The sequence below is a fragment of the Lethenteron reissneri genome, unplaced genomic scaffold (assembly GCF_015708825.2).
Source record: "Lethenteron reissneri isolate LAM-NWPU_2019-01 unplaced genomic scaffold, ASM1570882v1 scaffold_1354, whole genome shotgun sequence".
NCBI lineage: Eukaryota > Metazoa > Chordata > Hyperoartia > Petromyzontiformes > Petromyzontidae > Lethenteron > Lethenteron reissneri.
Genome location: NW_026891063.1, coordinates 84,782 through 103,077, shown reverse-complemented (window position 1 = coordinate 103,077; position 18,296 = coordinate 84,782). Strand labels below are relative to the sequence as shown.

Genomic DNA, 18,296 nt, shown 5'->3' with positions numbered 1-18,296 from the left:
TTATATATAATATATATACATCGGTAACCTACAGCCCCCTTGGTCCATCCACTGCTGGATGACGGTGGGTGCGCGGGTAGGGGGCGGGTGGGGGGGGGGCGGGTAGGGGGCGGGTAGTTGGGCGGGTGGGGGCGGGTAGGGGGTGGGTAGGTGGGCGGGTAGTTGGGCGGGTGGGGGGCGGGTAGGGGGCGGGTAGGGGGTGGGTAGGTGGGCGGGTAGTTGGGCGGGTGGGGGGCGGGTAGGGGGCGGGTAGTTGGGCGGGTAGGGGGCGTGGGGGGGAGGGTAGGGTGTGGGTAGGTGGGCGGGTGGGGGGGGTGGAGGGGGGGGGTGAGTGGGGTAGGCGCCACGTCACCGAGGACGATTATCCGGTCCGGTCCTGCGTCGGCTCAGCCTCAAAAGAGTTCCTCGACATGGCCGCTGGGGAGACAAAGGTGGCCGGGCGTGGTGCCGGCCACCCTGTCCCACGTGCGTCGTGCCGGCCTCTGTAGGCGCCGCTTCTCGCTGACGGCACTTGCCCCGACAGCCTGCTGAGGCTATAACACGGGGGCTGGAGGGGGGCTGATTTTCGTCTCTGTCGCGTTGTGTGGGAATGGCAAAAGGGCCGGGGGAATGGATGTCATGGAACTACTTCTGAATGTCACTTGCGCGTGGCCTTGCACGCGCCGCGGCTGGGATTTGGCCAAATATCTCGCGCGAGGCTCTCGGTCGTCCAAAGTCGATTCCGTGAAAGATTCGCAAAAGCTGCGTTTGGTCGTACAGGCTCGGTCCGGATGTCTTGTGACCTTCCCGCACTATTCACGCAGCCCGAACATCGTCGACAAGTGACAGTGGAACGCTGCCGACGAGAACGATCGCTGTTGTGCATCACAACAACAACAACGACGACGACGGTTGTGGAGTGTACACAGCAACAACAACAACAACAACGCAACAACCATCCTCACCTTTGGTGTTTAACGACTTGAAACTTCAACATTATCCTCGGTGTGGCCCAGTATCAACACCAGACAAAATTAGTTTGCACCTCGCTTCTCTACTCTTTGGTTCTGTAGGTGAAAATAAAACAAATTGTAATAAGAAAATAGAATAACATTTTTTAAATAAAAAATAGAATAAAATAGAATAATAAAATAGAATAATAAAATAATAAATATTAAATGAAAATAACAAAAATCGAGTTATTTTTATTATTTTATTAATCTAATAATCTAGAATTACCTCGCTTCTCGCTTCAAACGTCCACGCGAATCGCCGTCTTCATCCATCCAAAGCCATCACCTCCACCACCATCACCTCCACCACCATCACCTCCACCACCATCATCATCACGACACCAGAATGGTGAAGTTTGGTCAAACACAACTCGGCCAAATCGCCTCCTCGACGGGAGTCTCGTCTTGTTGGGATCGCTCGCGAAACGTCGAACTTCAGAGCGCAAGCGAAACGCCGGTGGATTTCGACCCTTGGGCGTTCTGCTCCACGCCCTGTCCGCTCCAAGCCCCGTTACGACTGCGCCTCTTCTGCTGAGTCACCGTGAAAGTTCCACAAGTCGCGATGACGCCCCCTCCACCCCGCACCCCCCAGTGGCTGTCACAACGAAACTCTTGAGCGCGCGGCAGTCGCGAGACACCGCCCACTGCTCCCTCCTCGAGACGAGCTCCCCGCCCCCCGCTGGGAGCTCAGCCGTCGTGTCAACACGGCTGGTCAATGATTCACTTGCTGGATACACACACACACTGATGATGTAACACACACACTGATGATGTAACACACACACTGATGATGTAACACACACACTGATGATGTGACACACACACTGATGATGTAACACACACACTGATGATGTGACACACACACACACGCACTGATGATGTGACACACACACTGATGATGTAACACACACACTGATGATGTGACACACACACACACACACTGATGATGTAACACACTGATGATGTGACACACACACTGATGATGTAACACACACACACTGATGATGTGACACACACACTGATGATGTAACACACTGATGATGTAACACACTGATGGTGTAACACACACACTGATGATGTAACACACTGATGATGTAACACACTGATGATGTAACACACACACTGATGATGTGACACACACACTGATGATGTAACACACACACACTGATGATGTAACACACTGATGATGTGACACACACACTGATGATGTGACACACACACTGATGATGTAACACACACACTGATGATGTGACACACACACACACACTGATGATGTGACACACACACTGATGATGTAACACACACACTGATGATGTAACACACACACTGATGATGTAACACACACACACTGATGATGTAACACACACACTGATGATGCAACACACACACACACTGATGATGTAACACACACACTGATGATGTGACACACACACACACACTGATGATGTGACACACACACTGATGATGTGACACACACACACTGATGATGTAACACACACACTGATGATGTAACACACACACACTGATGATGTAACACACACACTGATGATGTGACACACACACACACGCACTGATGATGTAACACACACACTGATGATGTGACACACACACTGATGATGTGACACACACACTGATGATGTGACACACACACTGATGATGTGACACACACACTGATGATGTGACACACACACTGATGATGTGACACACACACTGATGATGTGACACACGCACTGATGATGTAACACACACACTGATGATGTAACACACACACACTGATGAGACACAGAGAGACACGAGGTGAGACACAGAGAGACACGCGGTGAGACACAGAGAGACACACACAGACACAGAGAGACACACACAGAGACACAGAGACACACAGAGAGAGACAGAGAGACGCAGAGAGAGACACGCGGTGAGACAGAGAGACACAAAGAGACACACAGAGAGACACACACAGAGAAACAACAACAATCGCCATTCGCCACTAAGTGGCGGTGACGTCACCACGACGCTTGTGCCAGGCCATGTGCACCTTGAGGCCACGTGAAGTGTCGAACGCCCGCTGGCAGGAGGTCACGGGGCAGACCCACACACGTACACACACACACGTACACACACGCACACACACGTACACACACACATGCACACACACACACGTACACACACGCACACACGCACACGCAATTAGTTAAGCGGTGCAAATCAAACTGTGGTCCTTATCCGCTCTACCAATTCCACTGTGACCGGGGCATTGCTCGCCTATCCGAGCTACCAATTCTCACCTCCATTCAAAAATTTTGTTTAATGTGTTGCAACTTTTAAAACCTCGTTTTATAAACGATTATGACACCGCTATAACATTTGTCCCACGGTCAATCAATCACCACCACCATCACCACCATCACCACCACCATCACCACCATCACCACCACCATCACCATCATCACCACCACGATCATCACCATCACCACCATCACCACCATCACCACCACCATCATCACCATCACCACAATCATCACCACCATCACCACCATCATCACCACCAGCACCATCACCACCATCACCACCATCATCATCACCACCACCATCACCACCATCACCACCACCATCACCACCATCACCACCACCATCACCACCACCATCACCACAATCATCACCACCATCACCATCTCAACCATCACCAACACTACCATCACCACCATCATCACCATCACTACCATCACTACCACCATGACCACCACCATCACCACCATCACTACCACCACCATCACTACCACCATCACTACCACCACCACCACTACCATCACCATCATCACCACCATCACCACCACCACCACCATCACCACCACCACCACCATCACCACCACCACCACCATCACCACCATCATCACCATCATCATCACCACCATCATCACCATCACTACCATCACTACCACCATCACCACCATCACCACCATCACCATCACTACCACCACAACCATCACTACCACCATCATTACCACCACCACCACCATCATCACCACCATCACCACCATCACCATCATCACTACCATCACAACCACCACCATCACTACCACCACCACGATCACCACCATCACTACCACCACCACTACCTTCATCATCATCACCACCATCACAACCACCACCATCACTACCACCACCACGATCACCATCACCACCATCACCACCACCATCATCACCACCATCATCATCACCACCATCATCATCATCACCACCATTATCACCACCATCACCATCACCACCATCACCACCACCACCACCATCACCACCACCATCATCACCACCATCATCATCATCACCACCATCATCATCACCATCACCACCATCACCACCATCACCACCACCACCATCATCACCATCATCACCATCACCACCATCACCACCATCACCACTACCACCACCATCACCACCATCACTACCACCACCACCACCATCACTACCACCATCACTACCACCACCATCACCACCATCACTACTACCACCACCACTACCATCACCATAATCACCACCATCACCACCACCACCATCACCACCATCACCACCACCATCACCATCACCACCATCATCACCATCATCATCACCACCATCATCACCATCACTACCAATACTACCACCATCACCACCATCACCATCACTACCACCACAACCATCACTACCACCATCATTACCACCACCATCACCATCATCACTACCATCACAACCACCACCATCACTACCACCACCACGATCACCACCATCACTACCACCATCACTACCACCATCGCTACCACCACCACTACCATAACCATCATCACCACCATCACAACCACCACCATCACTACCACCACCACGATCACCATCACCACCACCATCATCACACAGACACACAGAGACACACACACACACAGACACACACAAACACAGACACACACAGAGACACACACAGACACACACACAGACACATGACGCTTGTGCCAGGCCATGTGCACCTTGAGGCCACGTGAAGTGTCGAACGCCCGCTGGCAGGAGGTCACGGGGCAGACCCAGCAGGTGCCACGGGTCGACTGACCGAGATGACGAAGAGGACTGGCTGATGCACCACCTGTGCCCCCTACTGTACCAACTTGCTGTGCTTTAGCCACCCGGCACTCCGCTCGTTGTTGTGAGCGTCGCTCCTCCACCCTCCGTTGTTGTTGGAGGGCGACTGCCTCCAACTGCCCAGTAGCGTCCTTCACGAGCCTCCTCTACTGAGGCCGATCTTGACACCACTGATACCGGTCATCGGCAAGTCCACTCAGCTCCACGTCCTCCTGTACCACATCACTCCATCTCTTCTCTAACCCGTGCCGCGCCCGTTTAGCCCCCTCGATCCGGCCGAACAAAAGCTGTTTAGGCATGCGGTGGCTGGGCATGCGGGCTACATGACCCAGCCAACGCAGCCTTGCCTCCCTGAGGAGCTCACCGATGGGACTTTGCCCAGATCTTTCAAGGATTTGTGAGCTCCTCACACAATCCAGCCTGCTTAAACCCAGGATGGATCGTAGGCAGGCCAGCCTAAATGTTTCCAACTGGCGAAGATGCTCCATTAGGGGTGTCCACGTTTTGCAAGCGTAGAGAAGGGATGGAATGACTGTGGCCGAGAAGACCTGAAGCTTCGTGCGGAGCGACAGACCAGGTAGCTTCCACACAGCGTTACGCAACCGATGAAAAGATATTGCCGCTCGACTGATTCGGAGTGAGACCTCTGCTGCTAAACCGGAGCCGGTCATGAGAAACTCTCCAGTCTCTCCACAACTGCCCCATCACCGATTGTGAGTTGTGGGGGTGGAGTATCCGATGGTACAAAATACCCTGGCAGGTGCTTCGTTTTGGTGGTTGCCTGCCAGCAACGGGGAGTGCTTGTGAACTGAGCAAAGTAAATAAAAGGACCGATTCCCATAGCCGCCTCCCGAGTGTTGTTACACAAGGTAAGAGTCCCAGGGTCTCGCTAGCCGGCCCTCAGTCTTCCACTGGCTCTTCTGGCCTCAACTCGTGGCCACAACTCACTCCCTTGGCTCCTGCTGCCTTTCATACGTCTCCCACCCGAGGGGCGGGGTCCCGTGGGATCCCAGGACACCCGTTGGGAGGGGTGCGGGGGATTAAGACGCCCCACAGCCCCCTGCAGGTAAGTGGTGGCTGCTAGCCGGGGTGTGCATTCCTTACATAACACCATTACATGCTGTTTTGATTTAAAGCTTTCGTGACTGCAGGGAAATGTTTTATTGTTTTATATTTATATTATATTTTGTTTATATATATTATTTCCCTTCTACGTGCCTTTATTATTTATATTATTTTATTATTTCCCTTCTATGCGTCTTTATTATTTATATTATTTTATTATTTCCCTTCTACTAGACTTTATACTTTTTTATTTTATTATTTCCCTTCTATGCGACTTTATTATAAATATTATTTTATTATTTCCCTTCTACGTGACTTAATCATTTATATTATTTTATTATTTCCTTTCTACGTGACTTTATCATAAATATTATTTTATTATTTCCCTTCTACTTGACTTTACCGAAAGAACCAAGAATATATATATACCATTACATGCTGTATAAAAGGCAAAGTCGTGTGTGTGTGTGTCTGTTCAAAATGTTTAGCGTACTTCCCGAAATGCAACACACTGGAAATTTGCCATGCGGGTACTTTGCAGACTGTACACCATGCACACTTTATAAAAATACACTTTTGTTTTTTTGGGGGAAAAAGAGGGGCGCGCAATAATGCATCGATTTTTTGCACAGCAAGTGAGCTGTGACGTCACATACCTGTCATGTCACCCAAATGCGCGGCTGGGGAGGGGAGATAAAATAAATAATAAACTCGGCTACAAACTTTGAAGTTGCCACGTGTCTAGCTCCCATACTGTACACAAAGTCAAACGTTTAAAATTAAACTTTGTATTTTGGGGGGTGACCACGAGGTGTGTGACGTCACCCGCATACAGGAAATGGCGAGAATCGATATCTGATGAGCGTTTGTGGTATCGATTCAACGGGAATAGGCCGATTCTAAAGGAATCTACGACCTTCGATTCCTTCTCACGATTTAAAGAATCGAATCTTGGCGCGCGCGCGTGCGTAAGTTTTAATTTTCACAGCGCTCGTTGGGGTTTTATTTTTAATTAGCGAGGTAATTATCAACGTTTTATTTTCATTTGTATATGTTGTGTTTTTAAGTTTTAACAAGTTTATAAATAGATTTTTTCCCCCTGCAGGAGGGAGCTGTCTCTACCTGACTGGTCACATTCAATGCGTGTCGTGGTGATGATGCCGGTCGGCTACAGAGCTCACCAGAGTGACAACCCCAGTCGGAGTTCATCACGATCACGGTGGCTAGGAGACAGAGGTGGGACAAAGTCATTGTTATGCAAGTCCAAGTCGAGTCTGAAGTCATCAAATTCATGACTCGAGTCTGACTCGAGTCCAAGTCACATGACTCGAGTCCACACCTCTGCTAGGAGATGTTCACTCCCTCGCCTGGTGGACAAGTGGTCGTGGGCTCGATCCCGTGTACAAAGCGAGGGAGTCAACATCTCCCAGCCACCGTGACGATGATGAGCGTGAGACTTGAAAACTAGAAATATACAGCAGCAGCAGGCATCGTCAGGGTCGGGATCAAACCCACGACCTCCTGCATACCAGGCGAGGTAGTCAACATCTCATAGCCACCGTGACGATGAGAGAGAGAGACGCAAACTCCAAATATATGGCAGCAGGTATCATCAGGGTCGGGATCAAACCCACGACCTGCATACCAGGCGAGGGAGTTAACATCGTTTCCACCGGTTCACTTCTGCACAGCGCCGATGGCCATGAGGATGAGGAGGAGCTGTTCCTGGCCGGGTCTCTGCGCCTGTCGAGGCTTCGTCTTCGCACAGCTGTGGGCAGTCTCGGCCGCTTCCTGGTGGTAACCGCTGGCCGCTGTCTTCCTCCTCACGGCTGCGATGAGCGCAAGTTTCTAAGTTCATTGGTTTCTGAGCGGCCTCCTGACCGTCTTGTATTTTACACACCCCGTACAGTCGTTCAACACCTAGTAGCGGCAGGGCTTTCGCGACCAATGTCATCCACAATAGAGACGTTTTTGGTGTTAGATCGCGTAAATATATAAATGTTCTTTGGTTCTTTCGGTAAAGTCGCGTAGGTAGAAATAAAATAAACTGAAACAAATCACGACGTTTCGATCGCAACACAAGCGAACTTCGTCGGGGGGGGGGGTGACAACCAGAGCGAGACAATGCTGAAGTCGGCGGGAGAGCTGCCGTGGCAAGAGGTTATATAGTAGTGTAATGTGAGGATGTATCCGGCTCACTGACGTATCACAACTCGTCACGGTGATTGGCTCTGCCGGTCCTGGTTTACAGCCAATGGGGGGAAGCCTGGGGCCATGGCCCTGACGTGATGGAAAGGTGACAGCTGCAAGTAGATGATTGGTTCTGCTGGCTTTGGCCTCAGCCAATGGGGAGACGAGTCAGGGGCGTGGCCCTGACGTGATGGAAAGGTGACAGCTGCAAGTAGATGATTGGCCCTGCTGGCTTTGGCCACAGCCAATGGGGAGACGAGTCAGGGGCGTGGTCCCGGGAGCCTACGAGGGAGCCTGGAATATTCCACGGAGGCTAACCAGGATTGGTGGAAACGTACCACGTGACCCGAGTATTAAATAGGGGGGGAGAGGAACGGCACGTGGTCAGAACGGGAACGAACGGAGGAAGGGGGCCACGCGGGAGCGGGGCTCCGGGTTGCCACGTGGTCCAGGCTGCCACGTGGTCCAGGCTGCCACGTGGTCCAGGCTGCCACGTGGCAGTGCGTCTCTCTGTCTGTCCCTCTCACGCTGCCTGTCAGCAGTGTGAAGGGAAGCTGTAATGCAAGTTGAATAAAAGACGGATTCTAGAAGTCGCCTCAACGACTTTTATTACATAGGTAAGAGAGGGGGGAGGAGGAAAGGGGGGAGAGAGATAGGGGGGGTGGTAGGGTGAGGGGGGGGGGCGCGTGAGTGCTAGGGAAAGAGGACGTGAGGCTGTGGGGGGGGGGGGGTGTGGGCGGGGCTGGCAGTAAACCGGCAGGTACGATGGAAACAACAACAAGTGAAGGCATTACCTGGTTGATAACATCCTTGCAATGATTGTTCAATTTGTATCCATCTTCTCGGTTTAAGTTTTGTCTATGTTTATATATCTGGATGGCTTCATGCACAAACCTTTCATAGTAGCCCGAAGGTTTGCAGAGTAGCTTGGTCTCGGAAAAAACAATATCACGCGAGCCCACGGCGTTATAGCAATGGTCAGCTACGGCAGAGGTATTGGTTCTGCCGTGTTTCAGATCTGCCTTGTGTTCGCGAACACGGTCCGAGACATGACGTTTTGTTTCCCCAATGTAACTGCTACCGCAGGGCATTGCATGTCAAGAATGACCTCCTTCACAGATGGGATTAGATCACGTATTTTGGTATTTTGACCTGCATACCAGGCGAGGTAGTCAACATCCCCTGGCCACCGTGACTCCCCCCCACCCCCCCGTCCCTTGCAGGTTGCTGCCCCTGTGGACCCCGCTCTTCGACCGCTCCGACTCTCCGCTGCTGTGCACCGCGGCGCCGGGTCTCTCCCCCGGACAGCGCAGCCTGTGCCGGCGGCACTCGAACCACGCAGAGGAGGTGGCCAATGGCGTCCAGCTGGCGCTCGATGAGTGTCGGCACCAGCTGCAGGCCTGGCGGTGGAACTGCACCACGCCCGGCGCCGAGGACACTCTGGGCCCCGTGGCTCAATCTGGTAAGGGGATCGTCAGGCCGGGTCGGAGCGAGCGTCGGAGCCTCTGCCGGCAACATAAAGGTTTAAAATAGCATGGGCGGGGCAGCTGATGTCAGTGATGGTGGTAGTCGTGGGCAACGACGGCGCTGGTGGTGGGTTTCCACCAATCGGAGGGCTGCCTCGCTTTACTCGCCACCATCCGACACGGCCACTTAGCGAGGTCTAGTGTCGTGTAAGCAGAACGTGGCCAATCCCCTTGTTTCAGACTGAAGTAGAATGTCTCCACAATGCTGGCTGTCGCCCAGAGGTCACAAACGGATATCGGGTACCCGGTTGCGACCTCTGCTGTCACCTGATGACGCTAGTTGTTGTTGTTGTTGTTGTGGTGGTTGTTGTGGTTGTTGTTTTCCCAGCGAAACATCACAATACTCGAATTGTAAATGTTGCAGTGAGTTTACTCTTCAACACACAGCAACCGGTCAGTGCTGTACTAGTGCAATGAGACAAAAACGTGCAGAGTGCTTCTTATTCATTTCTCACACTTGGGCACAAACACTGGGCGATATATATAGACACGTTTCTACGTGGCTACACACAGCCGACCTTTCTAGACAGCCCCATCGTCGGCGTCTAGCTACACGTAGCGATGACGACGACGACGATGACGATTGGAGCTGTGCAGAGGATCGGCCAGGATCCCGCGACAGCTCCGAACCTTCGGTTACGTCCCCCCTACCACACACTTCCCGGCGTGGCTAGGCCCCGACTCCGGCCATGCCCCCTTCTAGAACCTTCTAGCAAGTTCCCGGAGCTTCCCTACTGACCCCGCCTGTTACCTTGAACCCGTGGTTGGTTATTATATTACGCGCCCATACTCGTGATTACCCGTCCTGGCCCACAGGTGGCGCCCTGTCGTCGCACTCGTAACGAATTCGCCACGTTCTGTTTTTCGTGCCAAATCCTTAACCTATGGGATGCGTCGGCGGGAGTGGCGGTTCTAATGACGTGACGTTTCTATTTCGGCAACGGTCTACACTAGAAAATAGACAGTCGATCAAATTGTTTTGTCGGCGGGGCTGATTGGGCTCTTCGGGGTGGTCGGTGTGGGGGGGGCTCCAGGCTCGCGCGAGGCCGCCTTCGTCTCCGCCCTGATCGCCGCCGGAGTTGTCCACGCGGTGGCGCGCGCCTGCCGCCAGGGGGCGCTGCCGGGCAGCTGCGACTGCGTCGATGCGGCCGCGGCAAGTCTGCCGCGTGGCGCCCAGCCGGGCTGCGGGGACGACGTCAAATACGGATACCGGTTCGCCAGGAAGTTTGTGGACGAGAGCGAGCACGATCGCAGGCGGCATGGAGGAGGAGGGGAGTCTCGGCTGGAGCTCGTCCAGATGAATTTGCACAATAACAAGGCCGGCCGGCTGGTGAGTCGGCAAATGGGTAGATGTGTAGACGAAAATTTAAAAATTAACCCGTAAAAACAACGTTTTTCACTATAAATCCTTTATATGTGTGGCGGCTAGAGTCCTCTCGTCCTCTGGCTTGAGATGGCTGCCACCTATGGGTCAGATGATTGTCTGCCAGTATTAAGCAATTGGTAATTAAATATTTAATTTGTTTTCCCTAAACAGTGTAAAATTTTGGAAAAAAAAATTCACGAACATTAATTGTCTCGCACAACGAGTCTGTGTGCAAAATGTCAGCTCGATTGGATCACGGGAAGTGGGTTAAAAAACGACCGAAAGATTTGCACGGTCGTAAGCAAGCAAGCAAGCATGCAAGCGAACTTAATATAAAGGATTTAAAAATCGCCCTGTTGGGCACGCTGAGGAGAGGCTTGCGCAGACCCAATGTGGTTTTAGGCCAGGGTGGCCCCGTCTGCTACAGCAGAGGTGTAGGGAATTCCAACAAGACCTACATCTCTGCTTTATTGACCTGGTCAAGGCCTATGATACCATCAGTAGGTCTGGGTTGTGGGTTTTTATTTGTGCTTTCAGTGTCCTTGACTCATGATGGTGAGCGGGCCTGGGAAAAGCTGCGTGGCGATGTTCTCTGGCTCCCACATAACTTAAAAAATTATTTTTGACCATGTAGTTCGTGAAGCCTTCCATGGCTGTAACGGGAGAATTTCCATCGGGTAGAGTGGGAGGGTGATCGACGCCCGGGTGCGGTCAAGGGATGGCTCCCTATTGCTCAACCACGTTATGTATGCCGATGATCTGGTGATTGCTGCTCACTCGGAGGAGGAGATGGAGACGCTGCTGCTGAGACTGGAGCGTGCCACTAAGAGGTGGGGCCTTACCATCAGCCCCACCAAAACTAAGCACCTGCCTGGGTAGTTTGTACCATTGGACACTCCACCCCCACAACTCCCAATTGGTGATAGGGTAGTTGTGGAGAGAGTGGAGAGTTTCCCATACTTGGGCAGTGGTACATTGGCCAGTCATCTCCGTCAGTCGACCCATGACACCTGGGTCTGTCCCATGACCTCCTGCCAACGGGCATTCGACACTTCACGTGGGCTTAATGTGCACATGGCTTGGCACAGGCGCCGTGGTGACATCACCGCCACTTATTGGCGAATGGCGTTTGGTAGTGATGATTGTGGTGGTGACGATGATGATGGTGGTGGTGGTGCTACAGGCTGTGTACAATCTGGCGTACACGCAGTGAAAGTGCCACGGGTTGACTGGCGCCTGCACGCTCAAGATCTGCTGGCCACAGCTCGCAGACTTTCGCAAAGTTGGAAACTTTCTCAAGGTGAGCTCACGACTGCATGGGACTGCACCCTGAGGAGGGGTGGGGGTGGGTGGGGTGAGGTGGGTGAGTGGAGGTGGGGTGAGTGTGGGGTGAGTGTGGGTGGGTGAGTGTGGGTGGGGTGAGGTGGGTGAGTGTGGGGTGAGTGTGGGTGGGTGAGTGTGGGTGGGGTGGGTGAGTGTGGGGTGAGTGTGGGTGGGGTGAGGTGGGTGGGGTGAGTGTGGGTGGGGTGACTGTGATGTGGGTGGGGTGGGTGGGTGAGTGTGGGTGGGGTGAGTGTGGGTGGGTGAGTGTGGGTGGGGTGAGTGTGGGTGGGGTGAGTGTGATGTGTGGGTGGGGTGAGTGTGGGTGGGGTGAGTGTGATGTGTGGGTGGGGTGAGTGTGGGTGGGGTGAGTGTGATGTGTGGGTGGGGTGAGTGTGGGTGGGGTGAGTGTGATGTGTGGGTGGGGTGAGTGTGGGTGGGGTGAGTGTGGGTGGGGTGAGTGTGATGTGTGGGTGGGGTGAGTGTGGGTGGGGTGAGGTGGGTGAGTGTGGGGTGAGTGTGGGTGGGGTGAGGTGGGTGGGGTGAGTGGAGGTGAGTGTGCGTGGGGTGAGTGTGGGTGGGTGTGGGGTGAGTGTGGGGTGAGGTGGGTGGGGTGAGTGGAGGGGAGGTGAGTGTGGGTGGGGGTGAGGTGGGTGAGTGTGGGGTGAGTGTGGGTGGGGTGAGGTGGGTGGGGTGAGTGTGGGTGGGGTGAGTGTGGGCGAGTGTGGGGTGAGTGTGGGTGGGGTGAGGTGGGTGAGTGTGGGTGGGGTGAGGTGGGTGAGGTGGGGTGAGTGTGGTGGGGTGAGGTGGGTGAGTGTGGGGTGAGTGTGGGTGGGGTGAGGTGGGTGAGTGTGGGGTGAGTGTGGGTGGGGTGAGTGTGATGTGTGGGTGGGGTGAGTGTTGGTGGGGTGAGTGTGAGGTGGGGTGAGTGTGGGTGGGGTGAGGTGGGTGAGTGTGGGGTGAGTGTGGGTGGGGTGAGGTGGGTGAGTGTGGGGTGAGTGTGGGTGGGGTGAGGTGGGTGAGTGTGGGGTGAGTGTGGGTGGGGTGAGGTGGGTGAGTGTGGGGTGAGTGTGGGTGGAGTGAGTGTGATGTGTGGGTGGGGTGAGTGTGGGTGGGGTGAGTGTGAGGTGGGGTGAGTGTGGGTGGGGTGAGTGTGGGGTGAGTGTGAGTGTGGGTGGGGTGAGTGTGAGGTGGGGTGAGTGTGAGGTGGGGTGAGTGTGGGTGGGGTGAGTGTGAGGTGTGGGTGAGTGTGAGGTGGGTGGGGTGAGTGTGGGTGGGGTGAGTTTGGGTGGGGTGAGTGTGAGGTGTGGGTGAGTGTGAGGTGGGTGGGGTGCGTGTGAGGTGTGGGTGAGTGTGAGGTGGGTGGGGTGAGTGTGATGTGTGTGTGGGGTGAGTGTGAGGTGGGTGGGGTGAGTGTGATGTGTGTGTGGGGTGAGTGTGAGGTGGGTGGGGTGAGTGTGATGTGTGTGTGGGGTGAGTGTGAGGTGGGTGGGGTGAGTGTGATGTGTGTGTGGGGTGAGTGCGGGTGGGTGGGGTGAGTGTGATGTGTGAGCTGAGTGTGGGGTGAGTGTGAGGTGCGAGTGATGAGGCTGAATCAATGGGAGGGTTACAGACGTGGGGGGGGGGGGGGGGAGGTCCCTAGCAGCTCAGGGTGCTGCCCGCATTCACTCAACCTTCACCACCTCCACCACCACCACCACCTCCACCACCACCACCTCCACCTCCACCACCACCACCACCTCCACCACCACCACCATCACCATCACCACCACCTCCACCACCACCATCACCACCTCCATCACCACCACCATCACCACCACCACCACCCCCATCACCACCACCACCACCAGCACCACCACCACCACCACCTCTACCACCACCTCCACCACCACAACCTCCACCACCACCACCACAGCTAAATAAAACACGGCGGATCCTCTTCCTCCTCCTCACCCCCTGACGACGACGGTGACGATGGCGGCTGCAGGAAAAGTACGACGCAAGTTCCGCCGTGCGGCTGGTGACCCACAACTGGATTGCTCGTTCCGGGGGCGGCGGCGGCGGCGGTGCCGGTGCCGTTACCGGTGGCCGCGAAAGCGGCAAAGCGGCCCGCTGGCCGCGCCTGCACCTGGAGCCGGTGGACGAGGCGTTCGTGGCGCCCACTCCGAGCGAGCTGGTGCACGTGCACGGCAGCCCCGACTACTGCGAGCGCGACGATGCCCGCGGCGTTCCCGGCACGGTGGGGCGGCGGTGCGACTTGCGCTCCAACGGCACCGGGGATTGCTCGATCATGTGTTGCGGCAGAGGGTACAACACCGTCCGAGGTGTGACCTCCCCCCCCCCCACCGTCGCCGCGACCCGAAAATAAACTCAAACTATTCGTTAAGAAGCTTCTTGGTTCTTTCGGTAAAGTCACGTAGAAGGGAAGTAATAAATAATAAAAATAAAACATAATAAAATTATTCTCACGACGTTTCGGCCACAACGCAAGCAGCCGTCCTCAGGTGAAGACCAGGTCCGTCGAGGCGACAGCGTCTGAATGAAGCAGCACACAGACGCTGTCGCCTCGACAGATGTGTTTTTCACCTGAGGACGGCTGCTTGCGTTGTGGCCGAAACGTCGTGAGAATAATTTTATTATGTTTTATTTTTATTATTTTATTACTTCCCTTCTACGTGACTTTACCAAAAGAACCAAGAAGATGAATCCCTGCAGTCACGAAAGCTTTAAATCGAAATTTATTCATTAAGAAGCTACGAAACTATTTTATGTTTGACCAGGCAAGTTCCGCCGAGCTGCGTAGATCCAGCCACAGACGATAGGTCGACCAAGTGGCTCGTCGCGTAGAAACGCACAGCGTCCAAATACTCTTAAATCGCCTGATTTTCAACGTGGAGGGAGAAGCGGAGGACCCGGAGACAAATCCACGTGACCTACGGGCAGAGAGAGACACGCAAATGCAGCATCAGCGGGCATTGTCAGAGTTGGGATCGAACCCACGACCTCCTGCACAACAAGCGAGGGAGTTAACATCTCCTAGCCACCGTGATGATGATGAGAGAGAGAGAGACGCAGACTCCAAATATACAGCAGCAGCAGGCATCGTCAGGGTCAGTGCAATGTCTCATATCCTACACTACTTAACTAGGACAAGCGTGCACTACTTGTGCTCGGATAACGACAGACACCCTCTCTTTCCACACTGTCCCTGTACTACTATACACTATCACTCTTGACTTAAAGCTTTCGTGACAGCAGGATTTAATATTCTTTGGGTCTTTCGGTAAAGTCACGTAGATAGGTGAAAAAAAATCACTAAAATAAACCAAACGGTCGCTTGTGTTGCGATCGAAACGTCGTAGTTTTTTGTTACTTTTATTATTTTTTTAGGCCATCTACGTGGCTTTAGCGAAAGACCCCAAGGATACTATTCTTCGCTCCGTTACACTACTATGCTATACAGTACACTATACACTACACTACTATACACTACACTATACACTACACTATACACTACACTATACACTACACTATACACTACACTACACTATACACTACACTATACACTACACTATACACTACGCTATACACTACACTACACTATACACTACACTATACACTATACTATACACTACACTATACACTACTACACTACACTATACACTACACTATACACTACTATACACTACACTATACACTACACTACACTATACACTACACTACACTATACACTATACTATACACTACACTATACAGTACACCACGCAATGAAATAAAAAATGCATTTCTTTAGAACTGCTTTCTGTGAATCTTAGGTCGCTCTAAGGGATATCTACGGAAGTTGCCAACGTCTACGGAGAGAAGTGCACGGAGACTTTTGTCACCTCGCGACGGCGATTGCAGAATCGCGATAAAAACCTCGTGGGCAAAACGACAATGTCCGACGTTTTGCACTCTCGCCTCTGCTGTGTTCCCCTCCCAGTGACGGTGGAGAAGCGGTGCAGATGCAAGTTCCGGTGGTGCTGCTCCGTCAAGTGCGAGCGGTGCCCGCAGACCGTTGACCAACTCTCTTGCAAGTAGACAAGTAGACTGCAGCCGCAAGCTGCCGGGGTGGCCTCGGCTGGAGATCGACTCCAGTCGGGGTTCAGCCGAGTCCTGCCGGGTTCGGTGATCCATTCAAAGTTGTGAGGGTGCCAGCACCACGGCATCCAGCACTACACTATACACTACACTATACACTACACTATACACTACACTATACACTACACTATACACTACACTATACACTACACTACACTATACCTACTATACACACAATACACTACTATACACTACACTATACACTGCACTATACACTACACTATACACTACACTATACACTACACTATACACTACACTATACACTTACAGACTACTAACCTACACTCTACACTGCACTATACACTACACTATACACTACTATACACTACACATACACTGCACTATACACTACACTATACACTACACTAACACTACTATACACTACACTAACACTGCACTATACACTACACTATACACTACACTATACACTACACTATACACTACACTACACACTACTTACACTACACTATACACTACACACACACTACACTACACACTACACTATACACTACACTATGCACTACACTATACACTACATATACACTACACTATACACTACACTACTATACACTACACTATACACTACACTATACACTCTAACACTACACTACTATACAACAACATACTATACACTACACTACTATACACTACACTACTATACACTACACTATACACTACTATACACTACACTATACACTACACTATACACTACACTATACACTACACTACTATACACTACACTACATTATACACTACACTACTATACACTACACTACTATACACTACACTATACACTACTCTACACTACTCTACACTACACTACTATACACTACACTACTATACACTATATACACTACACTGCTCTCTATATGTTACATGTTGATATACATGACATCTTGATGTGACGTGAGGCAGACAACGATGCTAGTACCTGCCTCCATTCCCGTTCTGTATCGGCCAAGAGTTTTCGTAGCTGTGAATTAAAAGTGTTTTGCATGTTCCGTCAAACAAAATCCTCAGGTTTCTATCTCATCGTTTTGATATCGCGATGGATTCAAAGTTGACGTCACTCGGGTAACGACGGCGGTCAACTGCACCGGTGCCGCGGTTTGGGTTGGGCTGTAGCAGGATGGAATTAATCCGTGACAGAATGAATGACGCATTCAAGTTCAAGTACTAGGTGTAGCCCTGTGAGCCATTCGGCTCTTGAATCGGGTGCAACCGCAACAAACAAAAAAATAAAAATGAACAAAAAACATCTTCAAGTGAATATGTGACTAAGTGCAAACAGAAAATCCAAGAAAAGACAGCAACATATTGCAGAAAAAGCACCGTACACCAACGCTGTCTGCAAAAATCCCAGTGGGATGCAAGTCAAACAACCAACAACAACAACCACAAGACAACTTAGATCAAGGCCATCAGTCTAACTCTGTACTACAACAAACAACAACAACCACAAGACAACTTAGATCAAGCCCATCAGTCTAACTCTGTACTACAACAAACAAACAAACAACAACAACAACCACAAGACAACTTAGATTAAGGCCATCAGTCTAACTCTACTACAACAAACAACAACAACAACCACAA

The 18,296-nt window shown here is 51.9% G+C and overlaps 1 pseudogene; it reads left to right on the top strand.

Moving 5' to 3' along the window:
• Positions 1-7,162: 7,162 nt before the first annotated feature.
• On the top strand, positions 7,163-16,713 carry LOC133362063 (protein Wnt-5b-like; annotated as a pseudogene).
• Positions 16,714-18,296: the final 1,583 nt, after the last annotated feature.